Source organism: Lepisma saccharinum, chromosome 1, assembly GCF_977018435.1.
Source record: "Lepisma saccharinum chromosome 1, izLepSacc3.1, whole genome shotgun sequence".
NCBI lineage: Eukaryota > Metazoa > Arthropoda > Insecta > Zygentoma > Lepismatidae > Lepisma > Lepisma saccharinum.
The window spans coordinates 213,333,993-213,357,097 of NC_139229.1; the positions used below are offsets into that span (position 1 = coordinate 213,333,993).

The 23,105-nt window shown below is 41.8% G+C and overlaps 1 protein-coding gene across 6 annotated transcripts in view; it reads left to right on the plus strand.

Moving 5' to 3' along the window:
- Tet (Ten-Eleven Translocation (TET) family protein) overlaps window positions 1-23,105 on the plus strand; it is a 227,216-nt gene that overhangs the window by 109,318 nt on the left and 94,793 nt on the right. Inside the window, exon 1 of one of the 6 annotated variants that reach the window (XM_083112009.1) lies at window positions 9,065-9,247. The exons of the other annotated variants lie outside the window; for them this stretch is intronic. The gene's annotated coding sequence lies outside the window, so the exon portion shown is untranslated. Of the gene's footprint in view, window positions 1-9,064; window positions 9,248-23,105 lie in introns of those variants that run through there. 6 annotated transcript variants of the gene reach the window in all.

Consider the following 23,105-nt stretch of genomic DNA (forward strand, 5'->3'; position numbering starts at 1 on the left):
ACTAGGATGGGCATTCAGTACACCATTTTACGAACGTAAATACGTAGATGACGTGTTAAGCCGAGGAACGTCTATGTCTGAAAAATACAAGTAATTTTATACAACTATTACCTATATACTTAAGATGAATAATCTTTGGAATAACGTTTAGAAAAAAAGATAATGCACAACTGTTGGCTATTTGTTAATTATTTTTGACGTTACGAGACGAGCCCTTGATTCGAGTTGAGAATCGGGATTTTATCCTGAACACAACACTGGTTCACAGTTACCACTGTCCGAATAAGTTTCATAGTAAAACCAGCAGAATATATTTCGTTGTTGCCTTCTTGAAACTTGGTAGGAAGAGTAGGATGTGGTAACGGGGAACAAGGTTCACGATATCAAGCCCACGAAAGGTGCATGGCGTTCCTCGTCCAATCCTTCTCGTCGAGAAGAAGTTTTTCTTACCAGACTACGTATTGGACACAGCTGCCTAACACATGGTCACTTGCTAGAAGGGCTGAACCCTCCGATGTGTCGTGTTTGTAATGTTGATTTTTAAGTGTTCGGCATATTCTTGCTGAATGTACGATTTTACTTTTCTCACACAGACTTTTAATCTTCCCAGCTGTTTGCCATCCCTGTTGGGCAATGCTTTATCAAATGTTTTCAGATTTTTGCGAAGAACTAGCCTCTTTCCATCGTCTGTGAGGAAGCTTTTAGTACATTCTGACTTTTTAATGTGTAGTGTTTGCCTTGTGAAGGTCTTTTTTACAACCTTGCACTTGGTAAGTGGATATTTACCCGAATATATTGAAGGGTGCAAAATGGCCTGAAGTGCCGACGAACCCAAAAATTTTAATTCATTCATTCATTCATAGTAAAGTGTGAAACGAGACCGAGTCTCGGACAACATTGTCTCGGTACCATCCGTACTCGTGTATATTTTCCTGCATTAGGAACCTACGATACCGACAATTACCAAACATAAAATGTTCGATGGACAGATCACAAACTTCTCCTGGAGATGTATCGTGATGGATGTATATTAAAATCAGGTTTAAAGTAAACCCTTACATGGCTGCGATATACTTTATCATCTTATTGTCATCTTATTTTCTGATCTGAACACAGTTTTCCTTCTGCCGGTATATAAGCATGAACTACAGATAGTCGACAACGTCCGTCATAACAAAGTTTGGTAGGCCTGCATGAGTTTCGTTTTCCTCTATTCGGTTTCCGCTTGCACACTTTTATGAGCTTCTTTCTGAAAATGAATTGTGCGGACTTAATATGCAAATTTGGCTCGACAGTCAGTCGAAAATATTTGTATATACATTTTTTTCATATCTGCTTAGTACAGAATGCAATTGAACTTATACAGAGCATTCCCTGACATTCGCTACGAGACTCGGCGGCAAGCGGCCCGGCATCAGCGCTTGTCTTTCCCGGTGAACGGGGTCCACGACAGTCGCTAGAGTCGGCTATTAAAATTATAGTTTTCATATTGTGTACTAACCTTGACTACAGAAGGTGTTGAAAATGATGTCCCTCTGCTGCAACACAATCCTGGTATCTCCGAAGGAAACTGGCATTTACAAGTGCAAGTTCGTCTACTGTAATTCTCCCGATTTCTCGTACAATACTCTCTTTTAACTCACGGATGGTGTGCGGATTGTCTTTGTATACTTTATTTTTTAGATTTCCCCAGTTTTCTTTCCACTTTTATTCAGAACTGACCCTGTTACTCTAACCTTTTTTACGAGGTTTAATATAGTGGTCCTATGTGGAGCGGGAACACCAGGAAATCTCGTTGCAAAACGTCGTCGCACATTCCACAATTCCTCTTTCCGAAGTAACTAACACTCGACAAGATAAATCCTTTCTTGTAATGTAAACTTTTGTGGTGCCAAATTAATCCACAATCTTCAACACACGGACACGACACAATACAACTTCCGAGGGAGGATTATACTGGCGTCAGTCTGCAACGTCAACAGAAAGGAAAAGAGAGCGAAAAAAAAACGACTGTAGCGTGCGACTGTCGCGGAACCAGTTTACCGGGATAGACAATCGCTGACGCCGGGCCGCTTGCCGCTGAGTCTCGTAGCGAATGTCAGGGAATGCTCTGTAGAATTATATTATGTTTTCATTCTTTCTTCACTCCTTCCAAAGTAAGTGGAAAATTTCTGATCTGGTTTGCAGAACTAGGAAGTAATCAACATTGGGCCGTATAAATTATCCATTTCGTTTTGAGTATTCAACCAAACTCAGAATTTCTTCAGCTTCCCCATGGCGGATCAGTATTATCGTACAACCTGGAGTGCGTCGAGTATCTGTGCGACGCTCTCTGATCAAGATTTTCGCTCGTTGAGCAGACAGATCATTTTCCTGACGGTGCACGTGCTCATTCATCAAAATATCAGTGCCTTTGAATATCTGTGATCAAAGCGGCTGCTTCGAGTGGACAGTGATCTTGAAAAGTTGTTAATTATGGAGATGGCTGATGCAGGCAAAACTGTTGAATTGTTATTTTTCATACACTTGCGCAAATTTCTAAAACCACGTTGTATATTTGGAATAAACAACACTTACATTTTAATACAATAAGAAGAATTGGAAGATTATATTACCTTATTTTACTTAAACTTCCTCTGTACGCTATATCGCAAGCAGCTGATCACAAATACTTCTTCATTAGCCGATCTCTTCACACAATTTTCCTCTTGTTACTCTTTGCCTCACGAGATAGAAACACGAAAACGATATACCTATTATGTTGACGAGCTAGTTCGCTCAGCGAGCAAGTAAGCAGCACTGATTTGGCCGTCAAGTACACGTTGCTCGCTAAGCGCACAGATACTCGACGCACCCCTGTGTTATAGTAACAAGTAAGCTATCAGATTTTCAATAGCTGTGCAGACAAGCTATGCATAACTAACCGGGAGCTTTATTGCTGCCGACGTATGACCAACTGGACTAACTTCGCCAGTATCCTTCAGGTTCATCTCTTGGCCTTCCTACACGTATCTTACCATTAGCTTTCCCAACAAGGAATAATAGTGTTTAGTTTTCTCCTAGCGACTCAGAAAGACGCGGCATAATTCAAAATGTAGTTACAAGCACTATTTCCGTAATATGGAGTCGATGTGATCGACACTATGACTCGGCCGATTGGAAACTGTTCCTTGTCTCCATTCACAGTGAACACATACGCCGAACTACTGAATGTGTGTGTTGGGGGCGGGGCGACCTTTGCGTGCGCGAATTAACTTCAGATTAGCAATTCATGAGGTGCGGGACGGAATGCAGTTGACTGAACGCCCGTTGTAAAGCAGGTCCACGTTGTCAGTCACTCCGAAATTGCTCTTGGCCAGATGCTATCTGTCGCGTGTCGCCTCTGCCTCTTCTTTGGTTCAAGGTGGCGTCGCACTGCTCTTCCTTGTTTTGTACACGGAACCATGGGCGACTAAGATATTTTTGCAAGGGAGGAGGAGGGGAGCATTCAAAAGTATGTGTGTGTGGAGAGGGAGACAGACATTACGATTTGGTACATACATTAACAGACATGTTTCTATCCTGTCGTCAGCATTTTTGGGATAGAGGAAAGATGTAATCGACAATGAGAGAAAGAGAAATGAAATAAAAGAACGATAGACAGACAGGGAGAGAGGAAGGAACGACAGAAAAGGAATAGTGAAACAAAATAAAAAGTTGAGGCTATCTGGATTGGTGCGATCCAAACCAATATGTAGTCAAAATGCTTCCCTGTAAGGCGTTAGGCATGTTGCCAAACTATACGGTAATAAGTGGATAAGCAAATTTTCAGTGGCAACTTCTACCACCGTCGTGGAGTTGGGTAACACTCATAACGCGTTACAGGATAGCGAGTATTTCAGCATCTAGGTGTTCCGGTGACTGCACCTCTACATGATAACGAACCCGGAACCCCTCGATTACAAGGCGACGATGTTACCACTATGCAAACCGGAAGCTGTGTGTTTGTGTGTGTGAGTGAGAGAGAGGAGGGGAGGAGGGAGAGGAACATAAGAATAGTGAAGTGTGCGACAGGCGCAGAAAAATAAAGCAGAGAGAGAGAGGGGACGGAAATAAAGATAGAGAGTAATAGGGGAGCGAGAAATAGAAATAAAGCAGGGAGGGAGAGAGCAAGTGTATGTGTGTGTGAGAGAGAGGAAATGGGAAGAAAGGAATAGAAATAGCGGAGCGAGAAATAAAGGAGAGAGAGAGAGAAGGAGTGAGAGATAACGGAAGGAAACTAAAGGAGAGCGAAAGAAATGCTAGGGACTTAGCTTTTACGGTGTGAAAATTTGTGACACAAAACAGGAGGAGGGGGAGCGTGGGTGTCCGGGGAGTCTCCTAGCACCGAAACGTGAGCCACCGAGGAGGGTCCACTGTCGATCCCCCGCCGTTCCTTCACGCAAGATGCAGGCTGCAATCATTCAAGCGCGAAGCACTGCTCTAGAGTGGACATCGTGGCCAAATCGGAACAGTGTTTGCTTCGTTACAGAACGTACACCGTGAACAAGTAAGTTGGCTACACTTTTTGATTTTGTCTCGTAAATAAACACAGGATCAGAGGTTTATTCTGAATTTTCTGGAGGGTAAATTTAGAGCCAGAATTACCATATTTCGTGCCGTTATGAAAAAAATTTAGAGGGATGTTGAGGAAATTTGAGGAGAGGGGGTATAGGGACTTTTATGACAGAAACTGAAAGTAAACTTTTCACCCGACTACGGGTTCTCATTGAGGCAGTAGGTTCCAGTTATTGCTTTTCAGATACCTAGTACTGATTCAATTTTAAACATTTATATTATGTGTGATATGCCCGTTGCCCGATTGGCATCTTTGGCACCTTGCGATGAAGCATTCGTTTTTCCCATTCCAGTTCTACCAGAGAGAATCAATTTTTCATAAGTAAATTGTACATTATAAAATATTTTCCCACATTTCAAAAGATTTGGACACAGTCAACCATTCCCATGATCTTGTTCGCATGCGAACGTGAACGCTTATGTAATCATTTATGTAATAACCTTAAATACACAGACGTAATTATTCATCTAACACTTTTTTATGTTCGAGTATGCATGCAAACGCTTTGACAAATATGAATAATATGTTACTAACACACTTATCCGTCACCATATTTGTAGCTCGGACCTCGAAGAAGTGGCGCTAGTGTCGAATGGTAAACCACGGAAGACTCGGTGAAATTTTGAGTTGAACATTTGGTAACTTTTCTGCGTAGTTTTTAACACTGTCTCATTCACTGGAAAGGGTCGAACAGAAGTATTCTGCGTGTTACTTAAGAATATCAACTAAGGCTCTGTTGTCTCGTCCCGATGCAACCGAATTGCGCACACTTTAGATCCAGAATTGCGCACAAATCTCACTGACCTGTTTCGCGCACAGATTTTGATCCAACGTTGCCATTTTGATAGCTTTAAAGTCTGTGTGTAATGTTTTTTTCTTTAGACAAGAAGATAGAGAGAAATTAGAAATAAAATAGTAAATCTCGTAAGGATTAAATAAAAATATAATTTGACCAGTAAATGTAGCAAGTAAAGATACAATTTTCATACCAATTTACATAATACAGTAAGTCACTATTGATGTTTTCAAGATACAATTTTCATACCAATTTACTTAAACTCAAAAGTTAGGTTAGGTTATAATGACTGCACAACAAACACTTCTGTCAATCGAAGCTCGTGACCTTCGGTATAAATACTGAGTTACACCGACCATTACATTCTAGTCCACCAATCATGTTCATCCTCTATGCCTATCTAATGCTACCCTTCCAGCAAAAACACGTATAAGTCCACACACACACACACAAACACAACAGAAGTGAGAACGGCTTGAGAACATTTTACATCTCACAACATCGCCTCATTTTTTTGTGCGCAATCCTGTACATTGTGACAGGTTGTCAACGGCTTATCAGATACCACTGATAAAACCGGAAAAGTGTGCGCAATCCGGCTGTCTTCATTTGTGGCTTATAAACACTTCTCTCGGTCTCGAAGTGCAAGTCTCGAGATACAGCACAAACTTTCCAATGCCTCGTTTCGACGCTACGAACCCTAGAAAAAATAATTCTTTCCTGATATCTGCAGCCATGTTGCACACGCTGACAGTTTCCATTAAAGGATTACATTTGTAGTGAGTGTAATACAGTCTATAAATAATCATGTACTCGTATATATCCGGTTGGTATATCTAAACTAGTCGCATAGTAACGTAATTTTAGTTGATCACAGACTCGAACGAGACATCTCGGACAAGTCTCATCTCGTCTCAATTTTTAAAATTTTAGGCAGAGAGAAATTATTTTCGAAACACCTGAGGCTTGTATGAATTTGCTGCTTGAGAACGAGTTACAATTCCCGAAGCTTCAATCAACAACCGATCCGCTGACATCTCAACCCAACACCTATCACTGACCCTCTTGCCTACGCTTTAAGCTGTTCGTTGGCCCTCTAGCTGGAATTGTAGTCACCCGTGTATGTTCCGAAAATAATCTCTATCTATTCCTAGCAAAACGAAGGGAAAGTTTCGCGAGACATCTGATAGTATATGGTTTCTCAGGATTAAGTGTTCGTTTGAATTCTATGTGTATTAAAAAAATCACCTACTCTTGGAACATTAGCGAGCCTGAGTAATATTCGAAACAAAGAATGCAATTATTATAAACCTGGCGAAAGCTAATACTGTAATTCATTTCATGAATTATCTTCGACTTTGCTACTTAAAAAACTGATATTAATCCAGAATTTTTCATCTTTTAGTGTATTTTTTTTAGCGTTTAAGGGGGACAAGAGTGGCCTCGCTAGAAAAGAAAGTGGACTAACATTCTCAGGTACTATTTTTTTCTTTCTCGTTTCTCTCATCTCCCTCGTTTCTGTTTTCCGTCTTTGTTATATCTCCCTATTTCTGTCCTTTCTATTTCTTAGTCTTCTCTTTCTGTCAGTTCTATCTTCCTTTCCTCTGTTTCTCTTTCTTTTCTTCTTCCCTTTCTACCTATTTTTTTCCTTCCTAGGCTCTCTTCTTTCGCCTTTTCTTCCTTTATTTCTATATTTGTCTTACATTTCCCTTCTCTTTGCTTCAACCTTTATTTCTTTCTTGTGTTTGTTTCCTTTTTACCAATTCTTTGTTTTGTGTCAGTCTTTATTTTTCTCTCCTTCTCATTTCTTTGTTTCTTCCTTAGTTCTTTCTTCTTTCCTTCTTTGTTCTTAACTTTCTTTCTTCCTGTACTTCTATCTTTGTCAATTTAGCTTTGCTTCTTGCCTTTCTATCTCTCTTCTATTTCCTTTTATCTACCAATTTCTGTCTGTCTTTCATTTTCTTTCTTTATGTGTGTGATTTTTACTTAACTCAATGATTGGGAATGCGTATTCTACTTGTACCTATTTCAGTGGACAGTGGATCACAACAACGAAATTTAATCGAACGGGAAGCCGATTCTTGAAAGTGAAGCAGTCTTGTTTTACTCAGCGGGAGTTCTGCGTCCATTTTTCCAGACTTTTCAAGAAATCCAAACTTGACCATTTCTTGGAAGAGAAGAACTTTATACTATTCCAAATGAACACTCAAGGTTGTCCACAGCCTTTGTATATCTTTTTGTTCCTTGTTATCACTTTTTTTTAACATATCTTTTGAAATCCGTTGGCCAAATCCAGTGATGCCACGCAACACCAACCAACACGCAAGCGTGTGAAACAACTTTTGCAGAGAACGAACGTTTTGCTCATTGCCAGCAAAAGAAAAGGAGAGCTTATTTTATGTATGCAACTACGCGTCACAGGTTTACTTTTGGCACTGGTATGTGTTTTCTTCCGTCGGGTACAATAAAAGTACGGCATGCAAACATCATACGTGTCACATTTATGCGTAAGGAAAATTTCGAAAGTTTTGTCCAAATGTATTCATATTCTAGAAGGCAGCATTGACCTTGATTTGTAGTTTACTAACTGGAAAAACATATGTCAACGATAACCGTGAAATTGTGCCACGTGGTTACATACAAGTAAGATAAAAATTGTTTTTTTTTTTTCGAGGATTGGAAACAATGGCACCATGAGCAAAATGTTGGTTTTTACGGGGGGATACCCACATGCGTTTGCTGTTTCATTGGTTTGGTTTGGACATTTCTGCATTTGGCGACATCCCAAGTCCGCCACGATCCTCGGGGCACGTCTCGTCACCTCTCCACGCGGATGGTTTGAGGTTCGACTCCCAGCGGCGCCTGACATGGGTTATTAATTCTAATTAGTGCGTGCATGTGTCGATCGATTCGCCCCCTCCTACCCACCTGATCGCTATGCAAAACGGCTCATCCGTGTTAATAGGCGATTGCGGTGACAGCTCGTGCGATCCGCGAGTCGTGTTTACTCGTGTTTCCGGTTTGGCGTTATTCCTTGAGGGGTACACGTTGGTTTGGTATGCAGCAGACCGCCTTCCCGCGCACTCCTTTGCTTCCATTCAGAAGACGGCGGCGTGGATAAAAGAAAAAAGAGAGAAGAAAACAGCGGGAAGCTGTTCTTCCTGTCTTTCTGTCTTGTTTCTTTTTCCTCTTCTTTTTTTTTCTCGAGTGGGACCTCAGGGGCCAACTAACCTAGCCCAAGATGTGGTGTTGCTCGGAGATGGACTGTCAGCCATGGGACCTCTACGTATTGATCCTTTTCTCCTCGCATTACACGGGTGACCCGCAGCTGGTCCCCCCTGGCATGCGCAATCGATACAACGACGGAATCGACTAAGTAGCGAGGAGTCCCGCCTGGAGATATAAACTGCCGTTCCGTTTCCGAAAATTCCCCGTCGGCGCTCGCCGTGGTGGGGAGAGAGAGAAAGATTCTTTTCATTTCCGACTTCCACCCTGACGGATCTCCTCTACCCAGCCCGGGGCATGCAGTGACCGGGCCGGGCTTCGTGGCTCATGCGTGTTTCGTTTAGATGGCGCGGAGGGGGACGTGGGGCGAAGGGGGCAACGGGTTGGAGCGAGGGGGGCTGGCAGCGATTCTCCTCGCTTCTCTCTCGCGCGCGGTGGCTCGAAGACGTCGGTCGAACCTTAACCCACGTCGGTCCCCGAGCGCACCTTCAGCCCAGCGGATTTTCTCGGCTCTAGGAAGAAATACTCGTAGTCGGTCTTAGCATTCGGCAACAAGTAGCTTCGTCGCCAAGACGGAAGTGGAGCAGCGGGAACTTTTTCCTCCTCGCCAGCAAGAAGACGCACCGCAGGTAAGCACCTCCCCTGTTTTTACAGGTGAGCCCCAGGAGTAGCAGGACTGAACCTGCTTTTTGGGGGACGAATATTAATCAGTGGGTGTAACCTTTTGCTTCATTATCGGTGCATTTTTTTCCATCGTCTCTTGTGTATCACCCGAGTCGTGTTTCTAGTGGATATTTTGGCGGGTTTTCTGTTATGTTTACTCTTTACGAGCCTGCAGGAGTCATGGCCGATTCAGAGCGCGCTGAACACAAGGGGGAGTAGCCTCATTCCAGTACCACCCCTCCCAGGCGTACTGACACTTTTTAGCGGTGTCCCCAGAGTGACGATTTTTCTTCGAGCAGGTATCTTTGAGTTCCACTCACGTTCAACTTCGGAGCTAAGATTAATAACCTTCTTTCATTGCTAAGGTGTGAGAGTTCGCAACGTCGAGTTTGTTTACAAGACGATCTTTTTCTGGGACGGCAGACAATAGACAGCATTCCAGCGTTGCAGACTAACTTTTCTTTCCCCCCCCCTCTTCGCTCCGCGAGGATGCATTTGCCTGCCTCCACAGCCTGGAGCGAAATCCAAATTATAAGGGGAGGGAATTGTTGGTAATAACACCGTGGCCACGACCTTGAGCGAGAACCTGTTCTCGTCGTCGTCCAAAGAACTCAAAAAGTTGGGGAACGTGAAATGCAGTCGATGATGAAGCACCGATCGCTTTTGATAGCTGCGTCTTCAGGAAAGGAGAAAGGAGTGTAAAAATAAGACGCACGTGGTGGTTGAAGGATCTTAGCTTTCCGTTTCGTTTTGTGCGAGAGGACTTCTGTAGTAGGCTGGGATGTTCGTGATGTCCAATCCTCAGAGGATATTTCGTGAACTTGTGCGCCGGAATTCGTCGCCAAATACGAAATTTCTCGGTGGGTTAATTCTATTCAGGTGAATTTAAATCATATACGTTGTGTTTTGCTTTCTTACTTTTGTTTGAGAGCACCGTTTAATTTCCTTACACAAAGTTTTCGATTCTGTTCTTCCGAATCGAATGTCCCGGACTCCATTCTCATCTCATCCTCCCGATTGAGGCATTTTTGAATGTTACTAGGAGTACAGTAAGGCATTCAATTATCTTCAAATATAATCTTTTCCACGCTGTCTTTCATGGGAAAATTCAGTTAAATGCCTTCAAGAAATATGTATTTTGCTATTTTCGTGGGTTTTCCCTTTCGTTGATTTCAGACAAGGTGCGCCATTGTTCAGGAAAATTAATTGTATATTTTCTGATGCTTATAACTTTTATACATCCAGCATTTACCGAATCTGTCAGTAACTATAAAGATTAACACTGCGATGCCATCTAACAATAACATTTGAATTATTGCCAAGAATAAACTTTGTCAAAAATTCGAATCTGTAGTTAATATTCAAAGGCTAATGAAAGGAGGTTGTAACGTCGAGAAAATGACACACCAACACTTAATTGGAGCTAGTGAATTGTCTGTCTTCGACCAAAGAATTCAACCAATAAAATTGAGGGTTTTTGAATATTGCAATGAAAGATTCGTGATCTGAATTCTCTTAAAAATTAAGACATACATTCATCGATATATTTACCCTAAGGGCATGTTTTAGAGGCATCTTGCATTTTTTTTAAAAAAAATGTTATAGAAATAATATAAGCGATCGTATCGGTTTGGTTTTATCATTACTTGCAACTTGATGCGCTGAAGTATCCTTGCAGACGTGCAACCCAAAACGCACAATGAATTTGCACGTTGCATAACTTGTGGCAATAATGCTAAGAGATTATTTGCTCGTGCGTGTTTAATTTCGTTCGTCATTGCGGAAAGTAATGTCAACAGAAATGAGTTGTGGGTGGGGGGGGATCGTCAAAATGTCAATGTCGACGTTCTCGGAGTCTTGTAATTCCGTTTTGTCATTGTTGCAGTCGAGAGATCCTTGCTAAGACAGCATAATCAATTTGCTACATTTTGCGGTATTTTATTGTGCTGAAAAGAGTGTATTTCCTGCAGAAAATTCCTTGATGTATGCAATGCGTCATTTAGTCGTGCGATTCAGCTCGCCTAACCATGCTGAATATTCCAGTCTGCCCTTACCTTATTTTTTATCACCCGAACTCAGCTTACGTCTTCTTGTGGCACCACTATAGTCTCAAAATGACAAGGGTTCTGTTGTTAACGTAAATTGGAGGTACACGGTATTGCCGTACACTTCGGAAGTGCCGTTGCACGGTCAGTGTAGGGCATACAGAAGTGGGCATTTCTGTGTGACTCTTCATGATACAATCAAGGGAAGGAACTGGAGGGGGCGTGTCCCACCACTAATTTCTAAATATATTTTTACAAATATTTCGTCCAATTTTAATCTCAAGGTCAAGTACTTCTAATAATGCTGCTAAGTGGTAAGAGATGTGAATTTGTTGTAAGAATTATCCTCATAAAATTTAAGTGTTAATTCTGTTGTTGAAAAGTTAAAATATTTGAAGTTCTTGTAGCACAATTAAACATTAGAAATGCATGTACAGTCATGGAAAAAAGTTCTTCCCCATAAGGCTTTAATAGGAGCAAGTAATGCAGGAGGGTAGGCAACACATATTGCACCCTTCGATGATCGGGTGATTTTGCCTGTCTTAACACCGAGAAATGTGTTCCACGCGAAGGTCAACATGACAGGAAAGCAAAGAGGGTCACGTGACTATTGGTTACGTGGAGTGTTGTGCTTCTCCACGTCCCCAGTTCTTGATCCACATTGCAGAAAAAGTAGAGCTGCATGCAATATATGAAAATAGGTTGTTTTCAACTACACGCTTAATTATGATTTTCCCAATTGTAAATCTATCAGACGTGTCTCCCGATTTAGTCGGGAGAGTCTTTTACTTTGAATTCCTGTTTTTTCATAGGCGTAACTTGACGGGAGCAGAAAGGGCATTTGTAACCCCCCCCCAAAATCAGGTTTCTTAAAGCTGCTAAGGGGTGTGGGGGTAACGCCCCACACTTTCTTGATCCGGTCGTGAGTGGGGGTGATGTGATCAGCATCACGCCCCTGACCGCCTTTACCCCCCAGGGTTTCCCCCAGGTACCCATGTTATTCGACGCTGGGTAGACGCCGGGACCGCTTCCACCGTTAACAAGGTCATTGGTAAACAATAAAAAAATGTGTTAGACCCAATTCTTTAATACCTTATCATAATCTTTATCGCAATTTTAAATTTTGTTGTAAGTCCACTTTATGCAAAAAAAGGTAAAGTTCTCACCTGTGCTTAGCGCTCCGCCATGAAGGCGTATAGGGGGTGTGGGGGTAACGCCCCACACTTTCTTGATTCGTTCGTGAGTGGGGGTGATGTGATCAGCATCACGCCGCCCCATACTTTCTTGATTCGTTCGTGAGTGGGGGGTGATGTGATCAGCATCACGCCCCTGACCACCTTTACCCCCAGGGTTTCCCCCAGGTATCCATGTCATTCGACGCTGGGTGGGCGCCGGGGCCGCTTCCAACGTTAGAAAAGTTCCCTGGCTTGAACCGGCCGGGGATCGAACCCGGGGCCTATAGCATGGTAGTCAGACGCGTTACCGACTGAGTCACCGGCACAGATAGACTAATCTGAAGTGCATACAGTTTAAAGTGGGATCCGAACCACTATGTGCGATCACCTGGTATCGTACCCGAGACCCCTTGATTACAAGGCCTTACCACTACGCCATCAGTGAGGCGCACACAATCTTTGTATTTCGACCTTTTTAAACCTATATGTATCATATAAGAGGTTGTTTAACGTTGCTATGCCTCTATGGATTATATATAGCCAGTATTCGAGCACATAGCGTCAGGTTTCATAGAATATAAGCTTCTCTTGCATGTTTATGGTTTCCTGTCTGCAGTAGAAAAACTGGCAGGTTCCCGTAGCTTTTCTTTCAATAGTCTTCCAATGGTTGCATATCATATCACTCAAATTTGATTCATTCGTTGCGAACACAATCCCCGATGGCGGAGTGGGATCGTGGGCGCCTTGTAATTAAGGGATCCCGGGTTCGATACTCGGTGGAGGAACATAGTGGTTCGGATTCCCCTTTAAACTGTAGGTCCATTCACGATTAGCCTAACAGGACATAAAGTGAACTTAAGACATCAAATCAAGCAACCAACACAATCCCGTTATTGTCCAGATTATCGAATCCAGAGCCTTCGTCGCGAATAACATAAGCAGGAAGACAACGTGAAATAACCGAACAGAAACAGAACCTAAAACCTACATCGGATAGGGTTCTGAAATGAAACAGAATACGAAAGTTGAGGGACCTCTATACGCACCCACTTTTCCTCCAGCCGGTGGAATGACTTCAGGGAATCTCACCCTGACGTCATTCCTCCCGCTTTCCTTACAACCCTTGGCGAGGAGGGAGGACAAAGGAAAGAGGGGGAGGAAACACTGCTTTTCAGGCGCAGTGATTCCGTGCCCAGGGTAAGCTCCTTCTTGTGAGAGTCCACCGGTCGCACTCTCAACCTTGAGAGCCTTTCCGTTCCCTCCGCTCAACTAGGGAAAACGTACCCGGTAGAGTGCGAAGAACAGGAAAACTGAATAACATGGGCAAACCAATTCTATGCTAATTTTCACTTTACATTTGCTTCTGTCTTGCTGATTTCTGTTACTTGAACATAAATTTATCAAAAGGGAAAAGCTTAAATATTGAAGATGAAGCAAACTGAATTAAAATTCAAGGCTTAAGCAATTAAAGCACCTATTTGCTGACTCCCCCCATCCTTGTATTTACAAAAATAGTGATTGTTTCTCCTCTCTAATCTTCAAAAGCAGCGAGAATACTTCTCTCACGGAACTGAATATTTTTTTAAAGGGAAACCCCCCTCCCCGAAATCCTACAAATATCTAATTTAAAAAGTGTATAGTGGTAATTCATTTTACTTCATTAGCAGGATTAAACACTTTGCTTAATACGTTGTAATAATCTGAGATTCATCTTCAGGACTTCTAACCCCACTGTTTCAAATTTATGTGGCGGCTGCTAATAAGGGATGATCCCCATCCCGAAATAAAATTCTGACTCTGACCTGCAATGATTCGAACTTTTAAAAACCTGTCATTTCGAGCTCGGAAAGGGATTTTTTTTATTATTCATAGGGAATTTCATTCTGAGCCAGGAACACAACAACAGAAGTTTGGCGCGTGAAACTGAATGCGTGTAGTCGTTGGCTTCGTGCTGTGCTTCGTGTTTATTATTTATTTAGGTGTTAGTGTTTGTCGTGATAGTGCTGTGTTAAAGGGTAATGGATGTGATACAAGATTTGCTGGTGAAACCTTTTGGAACAAGATCTTTTCAGGAGAAGTTGCAAATTGTTAATACAGGTAGGCCAGTGTCATCGCTTGAACTTATTTCTACACACAAAGACAAAATCGGGAATATGTGAGGCATTTTCGCAAGCAAATTATGACAAAACACCATGGTTGACAGGAAGTATAAGTGTTAATAAGCTTTGCTTTTTTGTTGGCCGTGCTTACTTTTCGGGGCTGAAAAGAATGTATGGACGCGTGACTGTAATCTTTGCAACACTTGTGCCAAACATGAAAAATCCAAAAGTCACATAACTTCCTTTGTTAAGCTGCAATCTTTCGCCCAGACACGTATTGACGTGCAACTGGACAAACAGCGTGCATTGGATGTAGTACGGCACAAGTAATCGGGTCCTGGAGTAAGTTGAATTTTGCACTTAAATTAATATTGCGGGTTTTTATTTCACTAGTGCACGTCTTTCATTTTTATATTTCACAGGCTGTTTTTTTTATAGCTTTATAATACTGTCTTGTTTTATTATTTGAAATTCTACGCGTATAGTAAACTGCAATAACGAGAATTAATTGATTGTGATCGTAGCAATAAGACAAACATTCCGACACAATATTCCTAAATCCAATATGGAGCGTGACATAAATTGCACGGAAACATTTGGAGTTTGAGGATCAAAAGGTCGGAGATTACCCACTCGTTAGAACCAGCATACGCCACTGTCTACGTGCAATGACGGGACCAAAACATACGTCAGATAGCTGTGTTCCTCCTTATTTCGTACGCCATTGATAACTGGAACACGTGACCTCGTCTTTGGTAGAACAGAAGCCTGCTTGCTTGCCACCACCCTTTAGTTCAGTGACCTTCGCCCGTAGTCAGCAAGAGTGAATGACTCACCAGATACTTGTCTGTGAGGCTACACAAGAATAGATATTTCGTTAGTGGCTGTAAGTATTGTTTCATCTGCAGTTATATCAGTTAACATTTCAATAGTTTTCTAATGGTTACGTTAGTGATAAACATGTAAATTAGTTCTCGAGAGTGAACGTTTTATCTATTTGAACGGGGGATTTTTATAGAGCCTGCATGTATTATTTTTTCCTGAAACAAGAAGAAATTCGAAGACGCAAAAAGAGTTGTATAAGAGTAGTTAACAAAAGGAAAAAAGAAGAAGAAAACGAAAATGTAAATGCTGAAATAAATTATGGTAGAGATCGAGTGAATAACATTTTGTCATGGGGCCTCCTCGATGGAGTAGTGATAACGTCGTCGCCTTGTAATCAGTGGATCCCGGGTTTGATACACGATGGATGCACATAGTGGTTAGTATCCCACTTTAAACTGAAGGTCGAGTCCAGATTAGCATATCTGTGCACCAAACCAAAACTAAGAAAGAAATTGTCACAGTGTAAGAAAATTTCATGTTCAACCAGATACGAAACAAAAGGGAATAATATATTGCAGGTTGGAGTTCACATCTGTAGCATCTAACCAGCACAATTATGAATCGCAACATATCGTATCAGATCCATTTTTATTATACATGTATGATAATATAAGAGAAGTAGAGGAAAGAGAAAACCAAGCGAAACACGGACGCCTTCTCCAGAATTTCAAATCTCGTTACATAAGGTTCTGGGTTGGAGTCCCGAACAGGCATGACTTTCTTGTTCTTGCCCTTTTATCTGCTTCATTTCATCATAATTCATCGTTATGGTTTACCTGCAGGGGAAGAATAATGACAATAATTGCCAATACAAAGCCAATGACAAACAGAACAACTCGATTACGGAGGTGCCAAGAAGAAACGAGACTTGACAGTTTCTCCGCCTCTCGGTTTGTCGAATTGAAAATTGCTCTCCCGTTAAATATAGAAATCGAAAATGTATGTGAATGAATATACATGTATTTTATATATTCCGGTTTTGTAGGAGATTTCGTGAGAGATGAAATAAGTACTCTTCCATCGTATTTATTTTTATAATTTTTATTCCCTGTTCGATGATCGCGACGATAAGGACGAGTGACCATTACATGAAATTGATGACGAAATAGTCAAACACCCCCGACAAGGACGGTACTCAAACCCGATAACTTTGGCGACGATATCGAATGTCAATCACTTAATGAGCTTGACCACCGAGCCTGCTTAATGTTGTTTCTCTCAGGAAATTCGTAATAACTGTCAATATCCCACATTCACTATCATTTTCTTCATAATTTATCTTATTGTTGTGATTAACCTGAATTCAAAGAATTAGTTGAAAGGCAAAAATGCAAGATTGAATGTCTCTGATGTTACTTCGTGCCGAATAATATGACGTGGTATTATGATATGAATTTATTAATCATATAATATGCCTATTCATTCCATTGATTGATCCCAATTGAGCACACAAAATATGCTATAATGTCCACTCCATGGAGGAGTGGTTAGCACAGCGCCCTACGATGCCATGGGTCCCTGGTTAGAATCTCGACTTGGGCGTAGGTGTCCTTGGTAAGTGTCCCTTCATCAATTTCATCATAGCATCACTCATCTTCATCGTCGCTATTTGCCAAAAGTGAAAGAATAGCAAATCTAAATAACAAACATCCAATCAAATCGAACATCTCTACCGATTTAATTCTATACGGTACCGAATTCCCACTTTATTACTGCATCTTAAGTCATTTTACAGCATCTCAATTGTTTTCCGATTCGAAAACATTTGGAATGATGTTTTGTGCAGTTGATTGTGCATTGTTTCGTTGTTTGGATTGTTTAATTAACGTCGCATTAATTAGTTTTAGACCAATCGTGACGGGGGAAGCAAGAGCACAAAGAAAGCGAAAAAGACAAGGAAGAGACCACGGCTTTCTTTAAAGATAGCATCCCGTGAATACAACTCAAGTGACTGCAGAATATTATGAATAAAATTTATTTCGCTTTTTCCTTTTATTTCTGTTTCAGTTATTTTACTTCGCTTTTCTTCTACCACTCGCGTTACTCGTGTCGGTGAGGAAGAATTATAAACTCGTGAAATGGACGATGGTACAAAAAAATATATGCCTCTCCCACGGTTCGAAACTGTCAGTACAAAATATTGTCTTATATTTAAAATTTACGGGCAAATGTGGTTTGTCAGGTAGCAATTTTCGCTTATCTCTTTCTCAAGGGGTTCCATTGCCTCTCTGATGTCGTAGTAGTAACGTCTTCGCCATGTAATGAAAGGCTTCCGAATTCAATACCAAGTAGAGAGGCATTTGGTTCGAATCCCATTTTAATCTGTAGGTCCAGTGCATGAACTAGACTTAAACAATTAACGTGTGGCATGTGGTCTGTGATGAGAACCATCATTTCAGCGAACCTTCTTGACAATGACTCTAATATCACTTGATAGAATAGTATTTCCTTACGAGTAGCTCTTGTCAAGAAACCAGTTCCTGAAATTTTCTTCTGGAGGCATCGTAGCACCCAGCTGTTTGTTGTGGTTGGGGCACGAGTCATGTGACTCATGCTATCAAAGCTCAATCCTTCCCGAGAAGTCAGAATCACCAGGCAAACTTAAGCGAATATTTTGTTATTTGGGTTGCATAAACAACAGGCTTTAAGACGTTACGAAATTCTACGTCCCGTGGCCCAGGTATTTTTTTCTAAGACTGTACATACATACCTCGTTGTGATTCATGCCTCAAGTATTTGTTGTTGGACTTCTTCTTCCCTCGCAATTGTTCTGTCATTTGATAAAAAAACGTACTTACATAACGATCTCCTGTTATTATTGATAGTGATAACTAGACATTGTTCTAGGTGAATGAACACGAGGATACCCCCCGCCCTTCACTCCCTGGCAGGAACTCGAATGCGGAACATTCAGAACAAAGGTCGCGAATCGAGTACACAGGATCTGTTACATATCTGTACTTCAGCACTTCGTATTACGCACACCCACACTGTGTGTTTGGTACGAGAAGAAACGGATCAAAACAATTAAATCAGGATCTAGTTCCTGAAACTAGAAAATTTCCAACAAATTCACGCAGTGGCTGATTTGGGTGTTTTATTTATTGATTTAATTTGACGTCACTTAATTGGACATTAGGTTAATCTCTAGTGTATATAATGGAAGAAATGGGGAGAATCGTGCGTGGCCTTCGTTGAAGTTATTCTAGCATCAACCTAGCACCACCCAATGGCGTAGTGGTAACGTCACCGTGTAATGAAGTGATACGCGATGAATGCATGCACTAGTTCGGATCCCACTTAAACTGTGTGTCCAGTCCCGATCATGCTCAAGTGCATAAAGTGGACTTAAATCAAACTCCATTGACCTAGACTGACTGGGGGAAATCCACAGATTATCAGGCTCGGACTTTCAACTCTGATTACTTCGAGCTATCGTTTTTAACTTCCTGGTATTTAATGTTTTCACTCAGAAATGTAATACTATCAACACGGCTTTTTACGTGTGTGTGGATGCGCTCTGTATGTGCATGCAGAGAGAGCGACAAAGATTGGTAGAGTTACTTTTCTACTTCCTTTCCATTGCTTATTTCGCTGATATTTTGAACTTTCAAGGGGGATGTCCGTAATATATGTAACGCGTCGTTATGTGTTTGGATGCTGCAAACGAGGTCCGTATCAACACGAAACAGTATGAAGTTATTAGCAGAATCTTCAATAAAGGGTTACAGTGTAGCAGCGAGTCTTTTTATTTCGTGGCTTGTCTGTGGAAAGAACACATGTGCTTGCGGGGATTACCTTTTACAGCTACGATAAAATCCACAAAAAAGGTACATTTGCTCACTGCGGCATTCTGTTCCTTCGCGAATATTGGGGAGATAATACACGTGGAAAAACTGGCAGATGTTACATTTTTTTAAATAATTGTACTTTTGGGAAATAATGGCTGGCGAGCGAAATTCTGTCGAAAATTTCCTGATCGGCGAGGGGGAACCACTCAAATACTGAATGTTGCAGAACAAACTACACGGCCGGTTCAGGAATTCCCCTTTCATAGGTTTCCGTGCCAAAATGCAAGCAGCGTGTTTAACACGCGACCGTTTTTTTCCGTTCCCCTCCCCCTTCCTTCGATTCTGTATAGGCATTTATGTAAGCGTTCCTCCCCTTTGCCATCGACCATACCTGTCCACATCAGTTGGGAAAACAACAAAGGCTGTATCCATTCTGTCTCTCCCCCTCATGGGCTCCCCTTTTCTTCCCTGTTTCCCCCTCACCCCCTTTCTATAAAGTTTCCCTCGGGGGGGTTCTGTGGATGTAACACGAGCCGTCCTTGCCAGGGGTTGATGACTCGGGTGGATTTGCTCCCCTATCCACTGCAAATTCCTCCAAAGTGCGGGAAAAATGACCCGATCCACGCGTTCGCGAATTTGTCAAGACACCAAAAGTTCGAGACAATCTTGTAAGATTTTTCGGGGTTAAAATTCAGCGTTGCATTGCGATGAGTCATTAGAGTTCCAGCTTGAAAGGGGGAATCAACATGTGGGTAAACATGAAGTTAGTCCTGCCCATTCTTTGCTACACAGACAGCTGGGCGACTTGGAGATTGTTGCACTTGGGCCGTGTCCGAAAGGTGCCAAGACCGTACTTGAAGCGAACATGCTCCAAGAATGGTCTCCCAGTTCGGTCTTGGAGCAGTGCTGCAACAATCTGAGGGCACAATTTCATTTTCCAAGAGGGAAAATTCTCGCTTGGCACTCAGTTTTTCCCTTCACTAAAAATTGCATAATAATAATAATAATAATAGATATAATAAATAGTACATAATCTGTACTAATATTGAGTTTGATGTATTAAAATTCCCATGGAATTCTGGGGTTTTTCATTCTATTTAGCTTAAAATTTGGTTCGAATTTCCCTTCATGTGGCAACACTGTCTTGGAGTCGTGGACTGGAAGTGAAAGCACTTCGACTGCAGCGACAAATGCGATCAGAAGATAAAACTGAGAACACGTTGTTTCCCCCACATTTTAAACGCTTGTTTTTCACCATAGAAATCACATAGCATTTTAAAATATTCTTATACATACATTTCCACTCATTCGAACTTGCTGGCTTTTTACATCCGTGATTTCAAACGAATAAAGAACGAGTGCAGGAGTCAAGTATCAACCCTGCAAACGATCCGTGCTCCGTAAGGCTAATCGGTGCTAGATCTACAGTTTAAAGTGCCTCCACCGGGAATCGAACCCGGGACCCCTTGATTACAAAGCAACGACGCTACCACTGCGCCATTGGGGAAGCCCTGTCCACTATTCGCTGCAACTAGACTACAACGGACCATTGCACTATTCGTTCATCCTTCCATTCCCTTGAGATTTAACTTGCTCGAATGTTGGTAACAATTGTTCCTAATTGGAAATCCATTGTCGTCTACTTTACCTAATCTAACACTAGTTTCCGAGAGAGCGAGCATTTCTCTGATTGTCTTCTGGTAAACTTTCTCATTCGTTGTGGGAATCGAACCTGCGATAGCTCTCAGGATTGCAGCCGATCATGTGGGCTGTTCCTGGGCGCATCCAGGAATGCCCAATGTTAGTCCTGTTGTTCTCGATTTTCGTGATCCCGCAACCCGGTAAATTCGGTTTTTAAAAGTCGATGGCCAGATCCCAACAATGTTACTCGTAAATAGCTTTCAGATTTTTAAACTTTATACGTTAATTAATGAAATTCAAATGATTGAAGCGGTTTCACGATGTTACTGTACGTGTATTATGTCTATATTTATTATATATAAGAAAATGGATGTATATGTGTTTGTTTGTTCAGCAATGACTCTCGAACACCTGGAGCGATTTCAACCAAACTTGGTACGCGTATCACTTACAACCTGGAAAGAAATACTGCGAGGATAAAACACCCGTGGGGGTGGGAAGGGGTGACATGTAAAAATAATCGAACCACCGATATTAAATTCCACACGAACAGACATCCGTGACTCTATGCAATCCTCACAACGATAGTGTTTCTCGGGTTGTTTAACATTCAGGCTGTGTTGCGAATGGAATCCATAGTTTTCGTAACACTCCCCATGCGGTTCAACTCCAAGTTCATCACCTATCGGGATGGGGGGGTGAGAGGGGGTGAAAAATAAAATGCCACGAATGACCTAGATTAGTGTGGAATCCATAGTTTTCGGAGTCGCTAAGCTAATTGGTGACATTCACGATCACATTTAAAGTTAGTTACATTTTACACTATAGTTAGAATTCATTATTTTCCTGTCTAATACAAAATTGGGATAAATAAATACCCGGGCAACGCCGGGTAATCGGCTAGTTGAATATAATCGTGAAGTAACTTTACAGTTTTGTGGAGAAACTGGACACTCTTAGTTTCCTCTGGCCAATATCATGAAATTATTTTTGGCTGCAAGTCTCTGCATCCTTCCGGCTCTAACTCAAGAAATACCAAACTGTTCAATTTCAAATTTGGAGGCTGCGCGGGTGAAGCCCCTTCTCAGCAACTTCGATTTCCGCTAGCATTGGCGAGAAAGGGTCTGTTATCGCTGGTGAACCCTGAACGAAAGGCCATCTTTCCAGGTGGCTGCCAGCTTGGGCTGCAAGTCGCAAACTTCAGGAGAACCTCTCGTGGCCCGGTATAATTGATGGCAGGACCTGGCGGTTGAGAAACGCTGTTCTAGGCTGTGTTTTTTTGGACTTTCCCAGAGTTGAGTAGCAGCGAACTACAATTTGTAATAGTTGATAATCATCTCGCTATCCATACTCTTCACACTGCACTTCAAACTTGGCAGGTGGGCTATGAAAGTTAACAGTGTGATGTTTATATTAAGAACTATATAAAAAAGTTGATATTATATCCTTAACTTATTCTGCATATACCTCCTCTCCCCAGTCTTGCAACTAGGAGACGATTATGTCGACAGCAAGGTAACTGGGTAAATTTCTATTGGCTGAAGTAGCAATTGCTATCCCGCTTCCACCGCCCTACTGGATCAGAATAATTCACAGGTCTGTCCTACGTTCGATTCCCACCAATGCAAAACGAGCAAGACCACCTGAAGAGGTGTTCTCTCGGACAGTGTTGGTAAACTAGGTAATGAATTTAATTGAATCGCTTGAGATTTACACTGTGGCCAGCTAAATGCTATAATAGTCTCCACTGTCCCCCTTACATTGGTCTTTTTGTCTGTCGCTGTCTTGTACCCATAACTGTCCTTTAGTTTTTCACTCTCTCTCTACAACACTGTCATAATTTGAAATATAATTTTATATGTTTTAACACGTATACAGAGGCATGTCTAGACATGAGTATAATAATGTGGAGAGAGAAAGAGAGAGACAGAGTGAAAAACAAGATAAGGAAACAAGGACGTAAAGAATATGGAGAGAGGAGAAATACAAGTGAGGGAAATTAAGAGAGATGTAGTAGAGCCCGACCCTGTGGCCGAGTGGTTAGCACATCGCGCTGCGACGCCAAGGGTCCCGGGTTCGAATCCCGGTCGGGTATGGTTGTTTGTGAATGTCCATTTTCATTCATTTCATCACTCATCCACATCTTCGCAAATTAGCCAAGAGGCACAAAACGCGAAGTAAAATAAAC